General features: G+C 39.9%; 2 pseudogenes; both read right to left on the minus strand.

Moving 5' to 3' along the window:
- Nucleotides 1–652: 652 nt before the first annotated feature.
- LOC138014161 (uncharacterized) lies at nucleotides 653–3,228 on the minus strand (annotated as a pseudogene).
- Nucleotides 3,229–5,626: 2,398 nt separating this feature from the next.
- The window catches only part of LOC138013552 (uncharacterized), a 13,818-nt pseudogene continuing 9,911 nt past the window's right edge, over nucleotides 5,627–9,533 (minus strand).

Consider the following 9,533-nt stretch of genomic DNA (forward strand, 5'->3'; position numbering starts at 1 on the left):
ATGGTGTTCTGACCTTGCTGAAATGGAACAGTTTTGCAAATGGAATAAAGGATATAGACATCGTCTTACGGGTTTGGATGCAATGAAATAAGTCAGGTTGTAAAGACAAGATTTATTTGTCCAAAACAAGGAATCATTTTCATGTCATCAAATCTGTGATAGCGTTTCATGTTGTACCACATTATCATGAATGCAAAAAAAAAAAAAAAAAAAAAAGTTGTTCAAAATGTGAAGGAATAATAACAGGTAAATACGTAAACAACCACAATGGGGATATAGAGAATGTACAAATTGTGGAAAGAACGTTGATAAAGACCACAAATGTTATTTGAAAAATGTAAAAACAAAAGGTGGTAACAGTATAAGAATGATCCATGTCGAAAAAACAAATCAATGAAAAAGAAAGATTGGGGTTTTTCCCGTAGATCATATACAGAAAAATACATATTTTATGACTTTGAATGTTCTCAGGATACTGGAACTCATGGAGTTAACTCAGCTATTGCACAAGATTATAATGGTATTGAATTCATACATAGAAAAAACATTGAAGAGTTCTGCAGAAACTTGAGAAAATGATAAATTTAAAGAAGACACATTGATTGCACACAATAGTAAAGGATATGATGCTCACTTTATTTTCGTGTGAGAGTCAAATGGGAAGCTGACCTCTTTGTTAAAGAAGTTGCATCATGCTGTGTTGCTGCAATCGTACATAACTGGAACTTGCGTACCCACGCGTACATTTATAAACGCCACTTCAAAAACTCAGACTTGCAGCTGGAAACAAGATACCAACCAGAATGAAATTCCTCAAGTTCGGTTTTAAAGATATAGCAAGAGTCAAGGAAATGATGTCGAGATCCGTTTATGCTGGAAAATGCATTTTTAATTTATCTTTTCCCACAGGACCAGAAGCACGCACACAATTTTCAGGAAGTATATAGGACTAGTTTGTCCTTGCCAGGAGAGCATTCGGGTTCAAATGTTTCGGGCCTCTTTGTAATAAAGTCGTCGAAAGAAGTTATCCAAGAAGACATGATGTAGAATTTGAAGGCATTCCTTATATTTGCATCCGAATTGTCACAATTCGCCACGTTGTTGTGTAGAATACTTGATCGTGATCTAAGCCGCTGAGAGTAAAGCACAAGAGGCACGCTGGTCTGTCGAACGTAGAACAGGATGGCGTAGGTCGAAAAATAATGCTAGGCGCTGCTATTGAGAAAGTGGGCTTCAAAGAAATTGACACCATCGACAGAAGCACAACACGACCACAGGTACCCCAAGCTCAGTGTTGAGGGGTAAGCCAACAAAAATAAAAGGATTTTTATGAGAATCTCGAGAAAAAAATCTCAATTAATTGTTTGGTAATGTCGTGAGGGACGGCAAACAAAGACAAAAAACTCATTACCAAGCCACAAACAAAGATTCGTCACTCGTTATTTCCACCAAAGAGGGAACGGAATAAGTCCATTTATGAAGCGGCCTTCAAGAAAGGCGGAAGTGGTTTCGGAACATGGGATCTTGTTTTGAGACAACGGGTAGGACCTGGGAACTAAAAAAAACAAAGAGAGGAAGAACTTGGAACCGGGAACTTGGCACTCAGGTCGACGAATCTTAATAAGGAAAATAGGATCGCTTTTGTGACGGAATGGCTCGCAAAAGAAAAAAAGACCACTACAAATAATTGGCTTTGCAAGGTGTTGGTGTCTGTAGAGCTTTCAACTCATTGAACATTGAACACAAATGCCCGGCTGGTTGCCCGTCGCATTAAGGCTCAGTGACATGTGAAGTATGGGACAATTAATATGGTGTTCATTTCTTTTGTTGGCTATGAGCGAAGATTAGCCGATTTTTTTCACAATAGGCCCTTTGCAGCAAGTCAGTCACGTGGTACAAAAAGCGCAATGCTGGAGAGCAAGCAACGCACTGGGACAACACGAAAAAAGAAAAAAAAAAAACATTTTAAATGATGTGAACTCTTTGTTTATCTCGTCTCAGTGCATAGGATGGCGTCCAGCATGGCGGTTTTGTACCACGTTAGTGACTAGCTGCAAAGGGCCGATTGCGAAAAAAAATCGGCTTATCTTATCTCATAGCCAGCGAAAGAAATATTAACCTTTGCTGCATCTTTAGTAACCTTTAAAAGAGAAGGAAGGCTAGAATATAATTAGCAGCATGCTCTTCGATACCCTGCCAGTATTGGATTCTCGTCTCTTATTCGCTTTGGAACCGAAACGAGTGATAAACCACTGTTAGAAAGTGATTCGAGGAAAAATAAACAAATAAGTAAATAAATAAATAAATGTATAAATAAATAAATAAATAAATAAATAAAAACTAGAAACACTAGTTTGCAGACCAGTTTTTTTTTCTTCGCAAGGGAGCATTTGAGCATCATATGTACGATAATGTGACGCGATTTAATGACGTGATGAGTGTCATCAGCCGCACATCGACGGGTCGCATGCTCCCAGTGGTTTCTCGCTCATTTCGCTACCAGACCGGATAAGAGACGAGAATCTACTGCCCAGAATGTAGCTCTTCAACCAACTCTCGCCATCATTGTTTATTTTTTTGAAGATATGCACTCGACCGGCGTTCTACCCCATCACGCAAACAAGAAGGTGGTACTTTGGTCCACGTATCAGTCCTAGCGTGAAGAAGGAATTCAAAGGCGATAAAGTTCGGGGATTTCTACATAAAACTCCACCCTTTCATTCGTTGGACCCTTGCGCGATTAGACGAATTCAGAGGTTGCAGGAAAGTTTAATTTAGAAAACTCATAACCCAGCGAGTTTCATGTCCAGACCCAACAGAGAATTATTTTCGGTACAAGGTCTGGCTACCAAAACACGCACTGTTGCTAGCAACCGCTAACTTGAAGCGGAAACGGTCTAACCGCACAACGGTCCAACGAATCGCCTCAAAAAGACATAAGGACATACGATTCAGCAAAAGTAAATTCATTTTATTTCTTTTCTTGGGTATGAGCCACGATTACACTAATTTTTCGTAATTTAGATTTGCCATGTATGATAACCCTTATAAATTGTCCGTTACCAAGAGTGGCTTAGATAAAAGTGTTGGTCTATCACTTTGCGGCCTTGCCCCAGCACAGTCACAAATTGATTTATTTTTAGATACACTTTGCGCACGAAACGAACAAAGGGCCACCAATTATAACCAACCAGAAGAAGCCATGTCACGTCTGACTGCTTCTTCCATGTTATTTTTTCTGACACGACAACTGATTTTCGCGGGAACGGGTATTATAAAAACAGACTCATTTGTGAATATGCAGGGGAGCCCACCCATACCATAACAACACTCTGATCTAATTCTCTTTTGCAGTTACTTTAAATGCAACTGAGCCAGGAGGGAGGGGGTGTCTCTAAGGACGCTGTTGGGTCAGTCCTTATGCCAGTGTGACGTCACGTCCCTCTTCTGTAACTTTCAAAATGGTGGCCAAATTTTTTGTCGCAGAGGCGGTCATAAATCAAGAATTTTAATGGATAACGTGATCAATTTCATTGAATTTAACAATGATTGGATTCCTATGTTGATAAAAAACCAGTAAATGGTACTTATTTGGATTAAACGGTCAGAGTTGTGATGAGTTAAAACGAAAACTTTCGGCCTTCGGTCAAATCAGACGAGAGGTATTGGCAACCGGTCGGACTTTCAAGGGGCAATACAAAGCAAATTGAACGAGTTTCGAGTACAGAATAGGACGTTCACGAAAATGCATATTAGGCTATAGCTACGGGTATGTGTAATGTCAACTCTTGGATGTTGATGGTTCGCCATATCAATCCCTTCAAAGTTCAACAGTTAAGTTATTTTTTAGGATTTGGAGATAAGTTCAATCTGGCTCTAGTTTATTTTCTCTGTTGAAATTATTATAATATTCCAATGGCACAGCTGTTACTTCTGCTAACAGTATTCCACAACGTAGATTCGACTAATTTGACAAACTAACAGAGTTGCCGAAGTTCATGAGAATAATCCATCGTTTTCAACGAAAGAACATTCAAAGAATTATTATTCCAGTCCAGTGAATTAAACTTGGAATCTGTTCCTTTGTATGTACACGATTTGAAACTAGCCTGTTGCCTTTGGGTCCATTGAATCCTGATGACAACATCAACACTATTATTTATTGACAGTGTAAACTGATAACAAGATATCCACTGCTTTTCTTGCAAATTAATGACCACAAATCCCCTGGTAACAATGGTCGGGCAAGGCAAAAGTAATGACCCAACTTGCCAAATAAATAAATATACTTACAAGAACACGTCTACCAAGGATGTAGGTAAGTTAGGCAACTCTTTCTTGGGGTGAATGTGAATTCAATTAAAATTTTAGAATCCAACGTAAGGCACATGTTCTGCAGGAAAACTAAAAGTCCAGGCTTCAGTGTTCAAAAGGATAGCGCACTCTGCCGGATTGGATAGCGCAATTGGTTTAGCTATGACCTATCTACTGGATAGTGATTTATCAGGCGGATAGCGCTATCATTGTTTGAAAAACTGGGCCCAGGCCTCAGTTGTTCAAAAGATGGATAGTGCTCTCTGCCGGATAAGTCACACCGATGAGAAATCTGAAGAGAAATGACGAAAACAGCGACCACCTCACTCTCAAAAAAATTGATATGAACAACTGCCAAGCCAAATGACAAAAAGGTGTATGTAATTTACATGCCTATGTCAAGTGAATAAAAATTCCTATTCTTGAGGTTATTCGTTGCTTAGTGCAGATAGAAAACGTGACTGGTTTATGATGACTTGTTGGTCCCAAAGAGAAAGTGGCGGTCCCGCCAATTAATAAACCACACAAACCCAACAATAACAGATAACGAAGGTCACACTTTACAATGCAATTCGTGAGCAATAGCGTAAGGCTTTGTCTTTCTTGACTCTTCCTGACCTCTGGTGGAGTTGATTCGATGGCGTTCCACTGAAGCGACCCGAACTTTCGCACATTGCTACGTCACATCACACTGGCATGAGGAGTGGGTCAAGAAAGATCATTGGAAAGCAATACAGTTACCCCCCACCCCCCTCCTGAACTGAGCATTCAAATTGTGACTTTAATTCGGGCACTTGTGATAAAACCGGGTGACCTACTTATTTTCTTGGAAATGTTCATGGCGTTCTTAGAATTTTTGATAGGCTGGAAAACTCAAATAGTACAGGAAGGATAAGTCAAATTTTATTGGGTATTTTCCAACAAAGTGGGTGTGGAAAAATAGGCCTATCGTGGGCGTGGAAGGAGGGGGTGGGGGCATTCTTGTTGCATTTGGCCAAAAGCCGCAGCTGTCGGGGTGTGGACTCTGTGGTTGTGCATTAAATTTACGGTTACCGTACTAGATATATTTGCAAACAGAACGATACTCATCGATAGCTCATAATCAATCTTTCCTCGTTCGAATTCAGCGAAGAGAAAATATCTCTTTAATCCTCAGTTGAATACCTCCGTTTATTCAATATGTTGAAGAAACGGGATACGAACTCTGCATTGATTGACGAGGAACTCGCGTTTCGTTAAAAGATTTTGATAAATTTGACAGCGCGCATATGCATAAAGTATGTTATATACTTATTACAGAAAGAGCACACAAATCCTGAAAACTTTTATTAGTAAAGCATGTTGCAAACGTTCCAGTTTTAATTATTTTGAAATTGTGCAAGCGCTTGATAGCCTACATTCAGCTTTATGTTCTCGTTCTGCCTCAGTGATCTCAGGTAGTTAAATGCCGCTTTCTCTTCATCCGTGGCTATATTCAGAACTGCGTACATATTCTTCAAACCATCTGATCTTGCTTTCTCCACGATACCAAGGGCATCTGCTCTGGCCTGAGCATTAATAACAGCAGCTTGTGCACTTGCGTTCTGCCCAATTTCCCTGGCCTCGTTGAAAATTTCGTTTTTCTGTTTCTCAGTTTCTTTACGAACCACCTGTGATGGACATAATAAAGGGAAAAAAGGGTATAACCATGAGGTCCATTTCAATTATCGGCTGCAAGAGCCTAACCACAAGAGGCTTTACTGCACAGATCCCAGTAGCTCAGTTGGATGAGCCTTGTGTGCTGCGTAATTGGGCGGTCATGGCTCTAGTCCCCTTCTAAAAATGCAATACAATACAATACATAATTAATTGACCGCTCCCCACAGGGGCTTTTCAGGGCCAATCTGAACACAACGAAACGACAAAAGTGAACAACAACAACAACAGCTGCTATGAATCCCAACTTGACTGAGGCAAACCATTTGGCATTTTACAAGTGCAGCTGGGAAGTTGAACCAGGGACTACCAGGATCAAATTCAACGAGTGCTTAGAGCGCATCTTGAACCCGGGATCTCCGAATCTTAAGACAAGCGCCCTAACCACTGAGCCACACTGCCTCATTCCACATGTGTATTTCCCCCATCCACTGTCTCATTCCACATGTGCAGCTCACGCATAAAAGTACTGATAAAACAGTGTCTGCAAGTTGAAAGCTTTCAATATAACAGCTATACACCCTTTAATTAACTTGCAAAGAGAAACTTGAGTCGATTTTCCTCTTATATCCTTCTTTTGACGAGTCGAAGATCTTTAAACGCAGAGGCTTTCCAGACCTTGTACAAACCGTTTTTGCTTTCGCCGAACGTAGAGTTATTTACAGAGTTTCAAAATATTAAGAACACTCAAGAAGAGACTATACTTTAAAATCTGTCCACCGATAGCAATGCATATGTCCTGGTGATGCATTTAACATGGTCAAGAGAGTAAGCTATCTTCTTCTTTGTTGCCTTTTATTTTCTATTTTAATATTTACGATCGCTTGTTTGCAGGATAGCTTATTTCAATTATAACTTGTTTTTCTTATCGTATATCTAGTTTCTCCGCTCACTTAAAGTTCTCCAGAATTTTGTTATCAGTTAACCTTTCAACGAGTAATGCTTCCTTACTTTCCGAAAACACGTTGTCACAGTTCATAGTATCGTTTCGTGAGATTTCTATTGTACGGAATTTGATCGTTTCGGGACATTTGATTGTGGGAGAATTGGAAATCGTCAAATATTATAAAGCTATCCTTGGCTTTTACGTGACGCCATAAAACAGACGATTGAATTTTTATCTTCATTATGCAAAAAATATACCTTCTTGCACGTTTTCAGCTCAATAGCAAGCTTTTTTTTAACATAGAGCAGTTTAAATTTCAGTTATCTTTTTTCTCCAGAGCGCGTGACATAGAGACATGCCACGCGAACATGAAAATATCCATTCACATCGTGCTTTTAAGCTCTGAACAACCAATATATCAAGACAAGTGTAAATGCGAATATTTACAACTTCAGCAGAGCAAAGACAGGTTTTCAGATAGCCGAAATAAATCCAGGTTTTTCCCGCTGTTTTCCGGCCGCCACGTTTGTGCACGTGTCCTTCTGAAGGACACCAACACGTGGTGTCTCCAGTTTGAGTGCTAAAACATGTTGAGTTTCTTTATCACTCTTCTATGACTGATATTTCAATTTCTTGACTATGATCGATTTTATTTTAATTTTCCGAGGGCAAAACTAAATGTGCGTTAAAACCAAGAATAAAGGCTGCAACAAAGATTTACCTATAAAAGCATATGAGGCGTCGCGGAGAAGCGACACGAGACAGCGATCCAGCAGTTGTTGGAGGGAGGATGAAAACCGGACTCCCAATACGGTTGGAAACCGAGCCAGGAAAAGGTGGCGCAGGAGATATTGCGAATAAAGCCTAAACAATTGCATACAAGATTGCAGTATCCCAACATAACGTACGAATCATATTATTTAGCAATTTTTCACCGAAGACGAAGTAAATATTGCTGAATATTTACCTAGTCGAAGGCGAGGTAAATATTTACCAATATTCACTGGGCCTGAGGCGAATAATTGTTTTAGTATTATTTTCAACGGTGAATATTAAGAAAGTGCAAGACAACGGGCTAAAACAAGATAAAAAGGCACGAAAAGTGCTCGATTAGCTTAGCAGCCGCGCCTCCAAATTGGTATATTCACCTGTTAGCGCGGTGAATATAACACTAAATTCTTTTATAAATTCACCGTTGAAAATTATACTGTTTTTTTTTGCCTTAACTGAAATCGTATAATGCCATCGATTTATCTGTAATTTTCACATGTTTGTATTAATCAGTGATGACCTCAACCAATCGAATTGCAATAATTTTTCAGTGATAGGGTGAAACGTTACGGATAATGATCAGCTAGGCCCAAATGCAATGCACAGGGAAAGAGAATAAATGTTAAGGGCTCCTTTGAATCTCTTTAACACCCTGATTGTTATCAAAACTGAAAAATTGTCAAAATATTATGTCAACTCGATATCGTTGGGGAAGCGCAATCCTTTTACTCGAGGATGAAACATTTTTCCAAGAGGATTGTTTTATGATACAGTGCCATGACGAGACCACATTCGTATTCTCACAGGTGGACTAGAAGGAACGTGGAATGGGTGGCTAATGCAGGGGACTTTTTGTAGATGCAAATATTTCTTTTCCTGCGTAAGCCTCCACTGCGTACTCGCCAAATCGACTGTGAGAACAGGAATTATATATGGCCTATTCTACTCTATCCTATTCTATTCTGAACAAAGGCGTTACCTTCTCCCTCAATTCAAACTGCGCTCGTTCTTCCTCTGCCGCTTCTATAACCTGTCGCAAGTATCGACTCTTGACATCGTCATGCACGTCGACTGCCAGTAACTGGAAATACCGCACCTCTACAAAAATCCCCTTTTGATCACTCTTACAGAGGTTGTTACTGATACAGTAACCACAAGGCGGCATATCTTCTTCATTTGTTGGACATGTCGGTCGCAACAACCATCAACCCGCTCAGCCAATGCTTTGAAAAGTTCGTTTTCAATGTTCTCTCGATTCCTGTAAACAATTGAGGGAAACAATGAGTTCAGACTTAAATTAAGCCCTTTGTAAACGCTCTTGTCTCTGTAAAGGAATGTTGTCCTAAACAGCGTGTGTATGTGTATGCAGAGAATTGAAGTGAGGCCAACGCTACTGTGTGCATATGATGGATAAAGAACCTTCGCTTATCCACAGCATCAGAAACTTCTTATGCACACAATAGCGTTGGGCTCACTTGAATTCGCTCCTGTCTCTGTTGACCCAACACGTAAGTAAGGATGCAGTGTGTTTGTACACCGTGTTGCGAATTGTTGCGTGTTGTTGGCATTGTTTAATATAATGACAAACTTTTTGGTCAACAGGTCTCAACATTTGTTTGTCTCCTGAGCGCTTTAGGCGTTAGCGAATAACGTAGCGTGGGTTTGCGCACGGCCACCAACTATCTTCCAGAAAATGCCAATTCCAGAATTCTGATCCATGGAGAGTGGAGACGGTTCTTCTATGTTAGTATCGTTAAAAAAAAAATGAGGCCAAACACAACAAAGGTTGTATACAAATAAGTCACTTTACCAAAGGTAAAAATGCAACAATCAAACCGGATGTAGAAATCAGAAGAAAAAAAGATGA

The sequence above is a fragment of the Montipora capricornis genome, chromosome 8, assembly GCF_036669925.1.
Source record: "Montipora capricornis isolate CH-2021 chromosome 8, ASM3666992v2, whole genome shotgun sequence".
In the NCBI taxonomy this organism is placed as follows: domain Eukaryota; kingdom Metazoa; phylum Cnidaria; class Anthozoa; order Scleractinia; family Acroporidae; genus Montipora; species Montipora capricornis.